Here is a 14,432-nt window from a genome sequence, read left to right on the forward strand (position 1 = left end):
GGGTTGGTCAATTATATTCCGAATTCTTACAACTGGTTTTGACCAAATCAGCCTCGATCATCCCGGCAGACAGTGTCACTGTCTATCGTAGGAACAAACTGTCAAATAATTACACACCAAAACCGTGTCTTCAGAATCTCTCATAAAACCTACTTTTTCTAAATGTTTCTAATTTCTTTCTATTTACCTTCAGTATGTGCCATACTTAATATGGCAATTAGACATCTTTTTAAACTTAATACTTACGAACATTTAACAGCATATCTTCGAAATTAAGTTCGTTTTTTGGCGATTCCTTTTCCTTTCCTCTTACTTTATCAATCCCCATCTCTCCCATTACTTTGTCTGCCACACCTTCCCTATGGTTCTCATCAGTTTCCTCCTCTTCCTTCCCTTACTCTTTAAACCCCTCTGTTCCTCTATCTTTTACCATCTAGCATGTTCCTCGTCGACTCCCTCTCAGTTCTCCCTTTCACCTCCCTCTCACCTTCATTCCTTCCTCTCACCCCCTTCATCCCCTGTTCCCTCTCAGCCCTCTTCCCCATCTCCCCTCTCACCTGGTCGTTATCTTCCAGAGTGGTTGGCCGGTCCCTCGGCCCCTATTAGCTGCCATCAGGATATTGATAAAAAATTGTATGGGAAAAAATGTTTCGGTGAATAAGATAACTAAAAAAGGCTACTCACAACATTTGTAAAAGCTATTCTTTATGCCGATTTATTAAAAAAATAAATAGTTTATTCTTGTGATGTGTCAATGCATTTTTTGAACTTAAGTGCAAACAAAGTTCAAAAAATTGTGTACTGTGTTATTTATCGATTGCTTCGGTCCCCAAAGTATAGAAAATTTAAAATTATTGTTTTCAAACGTCGCTATAACCTTTGCTAAAGACAACTTCAGGTACCTTAAAGACGTTTTCCCGAAAGCTCTCGACTCTCAGTAACGAGTCGGCAGCCTTCAGGTACCTTTACGAAGCTGTCTTAGTTAAAGAAGGTCTTAACAACGTTTGAAGGGAATAACTTGCCACAGTTTACACTTTGAAAGCTCAAGCCATTAGGAAACACTTATTACCCAGGAACAATTATTGCGTTGCATTGTGATTTGATTCTGTCGTATTTAATATCTTGTTGGCAGTTTCAATAATCAATATTTCGTGTATCGTACTGATTTCTAGCAGATAATATCAGATTGCCACATTGCATAGCCATTGCATAGCCGCATTGCATAGCCACATTGCATAGCCGCATTGCATAGCAATGTGGAGGCGGGTCACAAACCACATTGCATAGCAATGTGGATTGGTGTGTGGGTGGATGGGTAGCTTTGGCTGGGGGGGGGGTGTATAAGGGTGTGGGGGTGTTGTATGTTTTCACTGGAATATTATACAATTTTGACGTTCATAATTAAAATCTTGCAGGTTAACTATGCCATATACGTTAGGATACGTTAGGATAAATTAGGTAAGGTAGATTAGGTAAATTACACAGTTTATTCAACAAAATTAAAGGGATTGGTGCATCTAACAATCTTGCAAGTGACGTCATAAAGATCAACCCTGCATTCGCTGTTTACGAATTTACTTGAGCATAATAATTAGAGCCTTAAGTTAATCTAAATAATCAACAAGGCTTTTTTACATTAGCCTTGTGGCATAATAATATATCTTGTATTTTATTATGACACGTCTAAAGTTTGTTTTGAAGGATCATGGGACCGGAGATGGGTTTTAATAAATGCATCTGTGTCGGAAAACAGTCCCCGAAGTCGACTAATATTTAAAATACGTTTGAGTTTGTCTAAAGAAAATAGGACCTGAAGTGGGATTCTGTAATGCGTACGTGTGTATATCTGAGGAACACACACACATGCTTAAATTGGTTCCAGTAAAGCTTATTTCTCAAAGTGGGTTTTTAGAATGCGTGCGTGTGTGTCGGAGCTTGAGTGTTCCCAGGGTCGAGGCGGGTCACATCATGATAACTACATCCGTTGATACTGTTTCTCTCTCAGCCTCCCCCTCTTCCTCCCACCTTGACATTCCACCTCGTTTAAAAGTGTCACGCGTTTTCCTCACGTATTTTTTTACCCCTGGCGTTTCATTCCCAGGGGCGAGGGGAAGTGGGAGGTGACTGAGGGGAAGGAGGTCAGGTGAGAGGGGAAGCGCCGGGTCAGGTGGTGCAGGAAGACGAAGGATTCATTTTCATAGTCCACGTTCTTTAAGAGATGAGAAGAATTCTTTGTAATGTCTGGACGAAGTCGACTGGTGTTATTAACATTCTATAATAATAATAATAATAATAATAATAATAATAATAATAATAATAATAATAATAATAATAATAATAATAATAATAATAATAATAAACCCTCGTGTGTTCAGTAGAACTCCAGGTTGCAATCATTTTGACCATTTACTATTTTAATAGTAGAAATTTACTATTCATCATCTATAAGAATAATTATTATTTGGCTGTATTACCACTTTTATTAGTATTACTATTCATCAACTTTATTTTACAGAAGCATATTAACACATCACCAAACATTTCAAGTTTCGAGAACTTGATCATACTCGGACATCTATGCGTTTGTGATGATGGGAGGGGGGGAGGTTATTTGGAAATAAACTCCTCTTAGGTTTTTCACCTTTTAATTTCTCTTTACGATGCCCAGTTTGCGAACGGAACAAAACACTTTACACTATAGCTTGAGTCTCAGTACTCGAACACTGTAAATAAAACGAAGCTCCTTGTTGAAATTGGGCCGGTTAGCTCCCTTGTGGTCTTTGTGGGGACCAATTTCTCGCCATTTGGGGGGGTGGGGAGGGGTCTTTTTTTAGCAACAGCTCTCTCGTATGTTCACAGTCTTTAGATGTTTGGGTCTAGGGAAGAAATTTCTCGTTTGTGAATTCCCTGGCCCCTGGGTCCCGGGGCCTCTTGCAATAGTCAACAACCCCCCCCCCCCAGACATCAACGCCATCCCCCCCCCAGTCAACAATCCCCTCCCCCCCTGTCAACAACCTCATCCACCCCCCCCCCACCTCCCCATTTCCTTGCCTCAATGCTTCAGGGACAAGCCACCCAGCCCCCCAACCTCCAGTCTTGAACTATAATCGTCACCCCAACTTTTTGAGTCAGTCGCCGAAATCCCTCGCCCTGTTTTTTTTTATTATTAATATAACTACCATTCTTTCCCATTAAATTGGTCCAATCACCCAGTCCTTCCTCACACTACACACACACGCCGCATCATCCCTCACCGCTAAGACTATACATAATCCCTCCTCCCCCCCCCCCCCCCCCACCCCGCCTTCACTCATATCCCCCTCAACCCCCTCCCCCCAAGGGGTCTCGAGCTAGACAAATCCCCAACGACCATCAACAGCCCAGCCAACTGGGGCGGAGGGGACACAGCAGAGGATAACGAACATGCTCTTCAACTCTCTCTCTCTCTCTTTCCCCTCTTCACATTCGTTTTTTTTTTCGGTTGAGGGGGAAATGGAGGTTGGAATGTACTGTGTCGCTTCCTGTGTCTCACTCTACGAAATAATTAATCCACGTCGTATTAACCCTTCCGTCTCCGCCATGCTCACTTCCCCTCTCTCTTCCCACATTGTCTGCCCCCTTCTTCCACGCTCCCATCAAGAGGGGAAACGCCTCTCGAGGGGTCACGAGTGAACCCGTGATCCGTCTGGAGTTTTTTTTTTTTTATGTCGGGAAACAGAGACGGCTCCGCCGTTCTCTTGGCCTTGCCACAGTTGTGTGTTTAGGCTTTGTTTTTGTTGTGGGGTCTTAGAGAGGGAGCCAGTGAGCCAGTAAGAGTGAGCCAGCGAGCCAGTAAGAGTGAGCCAGCGAGCCAGTAAGAGTGAGCCAGCGAGCCAGTAAGAGTGAGCCAGCGAGCCAGTAAGAGTGAGCCAGCGAGCCAGTAAGAGTGAGCCAGTGAGCCAGTAAGAGTGAGCCAGCGAGAGTGAGGGAGGGAGCCAGCGAGAGTGAGTGAGGGAGCCAGCGAGAGTGAGTGAGGGAGCCAGCGAGAGTGAGGGAGGGAGCCAGCGAGAGTGAGTGAGGGAGCCAGCGAGAGTGAGTGAGGGAGCCAGCGAGAGTAAGTGAGGGAGCCAGCGAGAGTGAGTGAGGGAGCCAGCGAGAGTAAGTGAGGGAGCCAGCGAGAGTAAGTGAGGGAGCCAGCGAGAGTAAGTGAGGGAGCCAGCGAGAGTAAGTGAGGGAGCCAGCGAGAGTAAGTGAGGGAGCCAGCGAGAGTAAGTGAGGGAGCCAGCGAGAGTAAGTGAGGGAGCCAGCGAGAGTAAGTGAGGGAGCCAGCGAGAGTAAGTGAGGGAGCCAGCGAGAGTAAGTGAGGGAGCCAGCGAGAGTAAGTGAGGGAGCCAGCGAGAGTAAGTGAGGGAGCCAGCGAGAGTAAGTGAGGGAGCCAGCGAGAGTAAGTGAGGGAGCCAGCGAGAGTAAGTGAGGGAGCCAGCGAGAGTAAGGGAGCCAGCAAGAGTGAGGGAGCCAGCAAGAGTGAGGGAGCCAGCAAGAGTGAGGGAGCCAGCAAGAGTGAGGGAGCCAGCAAGAGTGAGGGAGCCTGCAAGAGTGAGGGAGCCAGCAAGAGTGAGGGAGCCAGCAAGAGTGAGGGAGCCAGCAAGAGTGAGGGAGCCAGCAAGAGTGAGGGAGCCAGCAAGAGTGAGGGAGCCAGCAAGAGTGAGGGAGCCAGCAAGAGTGAGGGAGCCAGCGAGTGTGTTTACTATTTGTATTTTCCCTTTTGTGCCTGCAAGACCAAGCTGTTAATTCTTTCACTCCTCTAATCGTCGCTTGCCTCACCCGGCAACTCCCGACCACATTCCTTGTATACACACACACAAACTATTTTATTGGTGAATAAAAGAATGTTGTTCTCATTTGTTCAGAACTTTAAACTTCCATTCACAGGTTTAACTGTTGCTGTGTGTAGCCACTATATAGTTTACCAGGCAGCTCATACTGTGAGCATGTTGTTGTTTTAGATCCAACTACTCTGAACAACTGTTCCAAGTAGCACGGTCTATGGTGAGCCCGTAGTTCATCCTGTGAGCAGTAGCGTGAAAAGATGTATACAGATTGGGACCAAAGAGCCAGAGCTCAACCCCGTCCCTCCCCCCCTGCAAGCACAAATAAACGAGTACAGAGGGCACGAAATGTCTTATTCAGACTTCATCGTATTTTACTTATTTATGATTCAGACGTATTTTACATCATTTGCAACTAACTTACTGCAATGCAACTTCTATGAATCAATACTTTGTTAAATACTGACGCAAGTCTGATAATACTTAGAAATAATTTACAATATGGGAAATTGCAAAAGTTGAAAAATTTCCGCAAATAATTTTAGTCTAAATTATTGTTGATATTCCTGAGCGCTTTCATCTAGACATCATCATCTCCCATTGATGCATATATTGTCCTGTCCGGACTGAATTGGTAATTCCGCTCTCGGATTATTCCAGTGTTGATCCCCACCTGTAGTGTGGCCGCGTCCTGCGGCCACACTACAGGTGGGATCTAGTGAGCACGTCACACCACACCAACGTCACACCACACTTGACGTCACACCACACTTGACGTCACCGGTATTTTAGACTCTGAAGGACCTTAAGACATGACAATCACTCCAGAGTCAGTTACTGACTCTGGAGTGATCTCTGACTACTGACACGAGGTGATCGCTACGATGATGCTTGCAAGACGATAGCTACTGCAATACTTGCAACGCTAGATGGTCGAGTTTGGAAGAGAGAAAACGCTTCGAGATGTCCCTGAAGTACTCCAACGCCCGAGTGTGTCCCGCGGACACTTGAAACGTCAGACGATAATCATGCTAGTGGGATATACTTACTATGTACGATAATCACTTCTGCGATACTTACAATGTTCGTAAATTGTTTCGGGGACAATTCACGTTAGACACTTTTGGAATATGTTCAACATTACATAATTCTGGGTTACAGACGTTAATCACTACTGGGATATATACAAAGTATGATAATCGCTCCTGGGATAATTAAAAAGTCTGGTAATCCCTCCTGGGAAAGCAAAAACGTCAGGTAATCACCCCAGGGATAATTACAATGTCAGATAATCAGTCCTGGGACACTTGCAAAGTCAGCTAATCCCTCCTGGGATTCCAAAAAGAGTCAGACAATCACTACTGGATTTTTATTAATGATAATTACTCCTTGGATACTTTCGTTTTATATTCACTCATGGGATACAAAGTCGAATAATCACTCCTGGGAAAATTACAAAGTCAGATAATCTCTCCTGGGATATCATCAAAGTCAGCTAATCACTCGGATTTTACCAACGATAAATACTCTTGGAATACTTACATTTCAGTATCACTCCTGGGATACCAACAGTCGGATAATCCCTCCTGGGATTCTTACAAATTTAGATAATCACTCCTGCGTTATTAACAAAGTCAGATAACTTCTGGGATACCAACAGTCACATAATTCCTCCTGAGATACTTACCAAATCAGTTAATCACTCATCGGATACTTACAAGGTCAGTTAATCATTTGATTCCAACAAAGTTAGATAGTCAATCCAGGAATACTTACAAAATCAGAAAATCACTTGGGTTACTTACAAATTCAGATAATCACTCTTGGGATACGTACAAAGTCCGAAAATCAATACTGAAATACCTACAAAGTTAGATAATCATTCGGAATTTTAGCAACGATAATTACTACTGGGATACTTACGTTTGATAATCACTCCTGGGATATTTACAAAGTTAGGTAATCACTCATGGGACACTTAAAATTTCAGGTAATCTCTCCTGGGATTATTACATGGTCAGATAATCCCTCTTGGGATACTTACAAGGTTAGATAATCACTCCTGGGATTCATACAATGTCAGATAATCACTCCTGGTATACTTACAAATTCAGGTAATCCTCCTGGGATAATTACAATGTCAGATAATCACTCCTGGGATACTTTCAATGTCAGATAATCACTCCTGGGATACTTACAAAGACCGATATTCACTCCTGGGATACTTTAAAAGTTGAATAATCACTCTTGGGTTGCTTACAAAGTTGTATAATCATTCCTGGGAAACTTACAAAGTCATAATTACTCCTGGTAAACCAAGTCAGAAAATCACTCATGTGATACTTATAAATTCATATAATCATTCTTGGGATACTTACAATTTCAGATAATCACTCCTGGGATACTTGCAAAGTCATCTAATCTCTCCTTGGATACTTACGATGTCAGTTAATTACTCCTGGTAAACCAATTGTCAGATAATCCTTCAGGATATACGTACAAATTCAGATAATCACTCCTTGGATAATTACAAATTCAGATATAATCACTTCTGGGATACAATGTCAGGTAATCACTACTGCGGATAGTTACATGGTCAGATAATCACTCCAGGGATACTTACAAATTCAGATAATCACTCCTGGGATACTAACGAAGGCATTCACTCCTGGGATACCAGGAGTCAGATAATCCCTCCTGGGATATTTACCAAGTCAGTTAATCACTCTTGGGATACTTAGTGTCAGATATTCACTCCTGCGATACCAACAGTTAGATAATCCCTCCTGGGATACCTACATTTTCAGATAATCACTCCTGGGATACTTACCAAGTCGGTTAATCACTCTTGGGATACTTACAAGGTCATATAGTCACTCTTGGGATACTTATAATGTGAGGTAATGACCTCTGGGATTCCAACAGTTTTAAAATCACTCATAGGTTACTTACAATTTCAAATAATCACATTTGTGATACAATGTCAGCTAATCACTCCTGGAACCCTTACGAAGAAAATCACTTCTGGGATATGTACAATGTCAGGTAATCACTCCTGGGTTACGTATAAAGTCTGATACTCAGTCCTGGGATACTTACAAATTCAGATAATCCCTCCTGTGATAATAACAATCAGATAATTATTTCTGGAATAATTACAAAGTCAGATAATCACTTCTGGGATAATTACTGCGTCAGATAATCACTCCTGGGTACTTACAAAGTTGTATAATCACTCCTAGAATTTGTACAAAGAATATCACTCCTGGCATACTTACAAATTTCGATGATCACTCCTGGAATACTTACAATGTCAGATTATCACTCCTGAGATGCCATCAGATAATCCCTCCTGGGATACTTACTAATTCAGATAATTACTTCTGGGATACTAACAAAGTTAGATATTCACTCCTGGGATAAATACAAAGTCAGCTAATCTCCCCTGGGATACCAACAAAGTCGGCTAACCACCCAGATTTTTAGCAACGATAAGAATACTTACATATGATTATCATGCTTGGGATACTTACAATGTCAGATAATCACTCCTGGTTTACTTAAAAATTCAGATTATCACTTGTGATACCTTTTATGTCAGTTAATCACTCCTGGGATATTTACGAAGTCAGATAATCTTGGGATACTTACAAATTTCGATAATCACTCCTGGGATACTTACAAAATCAGAAAATCACTCCTGGGATACTCACAAAGATTATCACTAGGATTTCTAGCAACGATAATTATTCCTGGGATACGTACGTTTGAATATCACTCCTGTGATACATACTATGTCAGGTAATCACTCCTGGGATACTTACAAATTCCGATGATCACTCCTGGAATAATTACAAAGTCAGCTAATCACTCCTGAGATGCCAACAATCAGATAATCCCTCCTGGGATACAAATTCAGATAATTACTTCTGGGATACTAACAAAGTTAGTTATTCACTCTTGGGATAAATACAATGTAAGCTAATCTCTCCTGGGATACCAACAAAGTCAGCTAATCACCCGAATTTTTAGCAACGATAATTACTTTTGGAATACTTACCTATGATTATCATGCTTGGGATACTTACTATGTCAGTTAATCACTCCTGGGATACATACAAAGTAGTATAATTCCTTCTGGGATACTTCAAATTAAGATAAACCCTCCTGGGATACTTACAAATTCAGATAATTTCTTGGATACTTACAATGTCAGATAATCACTCCTGGTTTACTTAAAAATTCAGATTATCACTTGGGATACTTTCTATGTGAGTTAATCACTCCTGAGATACTTGCGAAGTCAGATAATCAATCCTGGGATAGATACAAAGTCAGATATTGACTCCTGGGATACTTACAATGTCAGCTAATCACTCCTGATATACGTATGTCAGAAAATTACTCCTGGGATACCTACAAATTCAGATCATTCCTGTGATTCTTACAAAGTTAGATTATAACTCGGATTTTTAGTAACTATTACTCCGGGATACTTACGTTTGATTATCATTCCTGGTATACTTACAAAGTGAGGTAATCAGTCCTGGGATACCTAGAAATTCTATAATCACTTATGGGATACTAGCAAAGTCAGATAATCCCTTCTGAGATACAAATTCAGATAATCACTCCTGGGATTTATACAAAGTCTGAAAATCTCTCTTGGGATACCTACAAAGTTAGATAATCGCTCGGATTTTTAGCAACGATAATTACTACCAGGATACTTACGTCTGATTATCACTTCTGGGATACTTACAATATCAGATAACTCCTGGGATACTTACAATATCAGATAACTCCTGGGATACTTACAATCAGAAAATAACTCCTGGGATACTTACAAATTCAGGTAATCACTCCTGGGGTACCAACAGTCAGATGGATACCTCCTGGGATACTTACAATGTCAGCTAATCACTCCTGGGATACGTACAAAGTCTGGTAGTCACTCGTGGGATACATACAAATTCAGATAATCACTCCTTTGATACTTAAATTCAGATAATCACTTCTGGGATACTTACAAATTCAGATAACCACTTCTGGGACACTTGCAATGTCAGTTTTTTTTTGTGATATAAACTTGAGTTCTTACATTCTTACTACTCCACTAGTACACACAGCGTTTCGGGCTAGTCCTTAATCCTATGATCCTTGGAATACGAGCCCCACGAAGAATCGTTTTTCAACCAAGTACCCATTTTGCCGTTGAGTTAAACAGAGGCTACAGGAAAGGATTTGCGCCCAGTAAATCCTCCCCGGCCAGGATACGAACCCATGACAAAGCGCTCGTGGAACGTCAGGCCAGTGTTTTACCACTACACCACGCTGACTAGTGGCATCACTCCTGGGAAACTTACAATGTCAGATAATCACTCCTGGGACAAATACAACGTCACCTAATCTCTCCTGGAGTCCTAACAAAGTCATCCAATCCCCCGGATTTTTAGCAGCAATAATTACTTTTGGAATACTTACATAAGATTATCATGCTTGGGATACTCACAATGTCAGATAATCGCTCCTGGGATACTTACGAAGTCAGGTAATCACTCCTGGGATACTTACATATTCTAATAATCTGTTCTGGGATTCTTGCAATGTCAGAATCACTTCTGGGATATGTAAAGTCAGAAAAGCACTCCTGGGATACTTACAAAGTTAGATAGTCGCTCGGATTTTTGGCAACGATAATTACTACTGGGATACTTACGTTCGATTATCACTTCTGGAATACTTACAAAGTCAGCTAATCTCTCCTGGGTTACCTACAAAGTCGGCTAATCACTCGGATTTTTAGCAATAATAAATACTCCTGGAATACTTACATATGATTATCATGCTTGGGATACTTACAATGTTAGTTATTCACTCCTGGGATACATACAAAGTCTTATAAATTCTCCTGGGATACTTCAAATTCAGATAAACCCTCCTGGGATACTTGCAAATTCAGATAATCACTTCTTGGATACTTACTATGTCAGCTAATCACTCCTGGGTTACTTACATTGTCAGTTAATTACTCTTAGGATACTTACAAGGTCAGGTAATCACTCCTGGGATAATTAAAAATTCAGGTAATCACTCCTGGGATACTATAAAAATCAAATAATCACTCCTGGGATACTTACAATGTCAGGTAATCAATCCTGCGTTACTTACAAACTTACGATGTCTCTAATCGCTCCTGGGATACTTATGAAATCAGCTATTCAATCCTGGGATAATTACTATGTCAGATAATCACTCCTGGTTTACTTACAGTGTCAGTTAATCACTCTTAGGATACTTACAAGGTCAGATATTCACTCGTGGGATATTTAAAAATTCCGATAATCATACCTGGTATACTTACAATGTCAGCTAATCACTCCTGGGATACTTACAATGTCAGATAATCACTCGTGGGATACTTACAATATCAGGTAATCATTCCTGGGATATTTACAATGTCAGGAAATCACTGCTGAGATACAATGTCAGATCACTCCTGGATTACTTACCAAGTCAGTTAATCACTCCTGGGGTACTTAAAAATTCAGATAATCGCTCGTGGGATACTTACAATGTCAGATAATCACTCCTGGGATACTTACATGATCAGTTAATCACTCTTAGGATACCTACAAGGTCAGTTAACTTTCTTCGGATACTAACTCATAATCTGTGATATAAAGTTAGATAATCACTGCTGGGATACTTACAATGTCAGATAATCACTCCTAGGATATGTAGTCAGAAAAAACTCCTGGGATACTTACATTGTCAGGTAATCACTCTTAGGATACTTACAAGGTCAGATAATCTCTTCTGTGATACTTACAATGTCAGCTAATCACTCCTGGGATACTTACAATGTCAGAAATCACTCCCGGGATACTTAAAAATTCAGATAATCACTCGTGGGATACCTACAAATTCTGATAATCTCTTCTGGGATACTTACAATGTCAGGTAATCACTCCTGGGATACTTACGAAGTCAGGTAATCATTCCTGGGTTACTTGCAATGTCAGATAATCACTCCTGGGATACTTACATGATCATTTAATCACTCTTAGAATACCTACAAGGTCAGATAAACTTTCTTGGGATACTAACTCAGATAATCTGTGATATAAAGTTAGATAATCACGGCTGGGATACTTACAATGTCAGATAATCACTCCTAGGATATGTAGTCAGAAAAAAACTCATGGGATACTTACTATGTCAGGTACTCACTCTTAGGATAATTACAAGGGCAGATAGTCACTCCTGGGATACAAAGAAATTCAGATACCCACTCCTTGGATACCTAAAAACTCAGATAATCTCTTCTGGGATACTTGCATGTCAGATAATCACTCCTGGGATACTTACGAAGTCAGATAATCTCTTTTTAGATACTAACTCAGTTAATCACTCCTAGGATATGTAAATAGTCAACGAAGCACTGCTGGGATACTTACAAAGTTAGATAGTCGCTCGGATTTTTGGCAACGATAATTACTATTGGGATACTTACGTTCCATTATCACTCCTGGAATACTTACAAAGTCAGATAATCACTCCTGGGATAAATACAGTCAGCTAATCTCTCCTGGGTTACCTACAAAGTAGGCTAATCACTCGGATTTTTAGCAATAATAAATACTCCTGGAATACTTTCATATGATTATCATGTTTGGGATTCTTACAATGTTAGTTATTCACCCCTGGGATACATACAAAGTCGTGTAACTCCTCCTGGGATACTTACAAATTCAGATAATCACTTCTTGGATACTTACATTGTCAGTTAATCACTCTTAGGATACTTACAAGGTAAGGTAATCACTTCTGGGATAATTAAAAATTCAGATAATCACTCCTGGGATACGATAAAAATCAAATAATCTCTCCTGGGATACTTACAATGTCAGATAATCACTCCTGCATTACTTACAAACTTACGATGTCAGATAATCGCTCCTGGGATACTTATGAAGTCAGATATTCAATCTTGGGATACTTACATTGTCAGTTAATCACTCTTAGGATACTTACAAGGTCAGATAGTCACTCCTGGGATACAAAGAAATTCCGATAACCACTCCTTGGATACCTAAAAATTCAGATAATCTCTTCTGGGATACTTGCATGTCAGATAATCACTCCTGGGATACTTACGAAGTCAGATAATCACTTTGAATACCTACAACTTCAGATAATCTCATTTAGATACTAACTCAGATAACCACTCCTGGGATATGTAAATAGTCAAAGAAGCACTGCTGGGATACTTAAAAGTTAGATAGTCGCTCGGATTTTTGGCAACGATAATTACTATTGGGATACTTACGTTCCATTATCACTCCTGGGATACTAACAAAGTCAGATAATCACTCCTGGGATAAATAAAAAGTCAGCTAATCTCTCCTGGGTTACCAACAATGTCGGCTAATCACCCGGATTTTTAACAACGATAAATACTCCTGGAATACTTACATATGATTACCATTCTTTGGATACTTACAATGTTAGTTATTCACTCCTGGGATACATACAATGTCGTATAACTCCTCCTGGGATACTTACAAATTCATATAATCCCTACTGGGATACTTACGAAGTCAGATAATCACTCTTGGGATACTTTCAAATTCCGATAATCACTCCTGGGATACTTACAAAGTCGCATAATTATTCATGGGATACTTACAAAGTTGTATAATCACTCCTGGGATACTTACAAAATCAGATAATCACTCCAGGAATAATTACAAAATCATAATCTCAAGGGATTCCAAGAAAGTCAGTTGATCACTCCTATGGATAGTTACAAAGTCGGATATTGAATCCTGGGATACTTACAATGTCAGCTAATCACATTTCTGACACAATATCAGATAATCACTCCTGGGTTAGATATAAAGTCAGATATTGACTCCTGGGATACTTACAATGCCAGATAATCACTCATGGTATACGTACAATGTCAGGTAATAACTCCTGTGATACGTACAATATCAGATACTCAATCTTGGGATATGTACAATGTCAGGTAATCATTCTTCGGACACCTACAAAATTTGTATCACTCCTGGGATACCTACAAATTCAGATAACCATTCCTGGGATAATTACAAAGTCAGATTATCACTCGGATTTTTAGCAACGATTACCCCTGGGATACTTACGTTTGATTATCACTCCTGGTGTACTTACAAAGTCGGATAGTCAATCCTAGGAGAATACTTACAAATTCAGATAATCACTCCTGGAATATGCAGGCGATGAGTCACAATAACGTGGCTGAAGTATGTTGACCAGAATTCGGTCCGTCCTGGACCATTCTCAAGTCGATTGTGATGAGGTAGAGACAGGCAATAAATAGGCAAGAGAGAGCTGAGGAGGAAAGTAAGGTATAGGGGATAGTAGTAATAATGAGAACTGCAGAAGGCCCATACGAGGCAGCTCCTATTATAACCACCGAAGGAAATAGTAATAGGAATAAGAAGAGGATAGCAAGGGAGCGTAGGAGAAGACAATGAACAGAAAAAGGGGAGAAAACGTCCTCGTCCCTTTAACTTCTAGTGTGTGGTCTGGTCAACTCCTGGAATACTTACAACTTCAAATAATCATTCCCGGGAT

General features: G+C 40.6%; 1 long non-coding RNA gene across 1 annotated transcript in view; it reads right to left on the bottom strand.

The window, feature by feature from the left end:
* Positions 1-490: 490 nt before the first annotated feature.
* LOC138369366 (uncharacterized) overlaps positions 491-14,432 on the bottom strand; it is a 52,785-nt gene continuing 38,843 nt past the window's right edge. Inside the window, exon 3 of the long non-coding RNA XR_011229812.1 lies at positions 491-2,209. This is a non-coding gene — a long non-coding RNA (uncharacterized lncRNA). The remainder of the gene's footprint in view (positions 2,210-14,432) is intronic.

This window comes from Procambarus clarkii, chromosome 28 (assembly GCF_040958095.1).
Source record: "Procambarus clarkii isolate CNS0578487 chromosome 28, FALCON_Pclarkii_2.0, whole genome shotgun sequence".
Classification (NCBI taxonomy): Eukaryota; Metazoa; Arthropoda; class Malacostraca; order Decapoda; family Cambaridae; genus Procambarus; species Procambarus clarkii.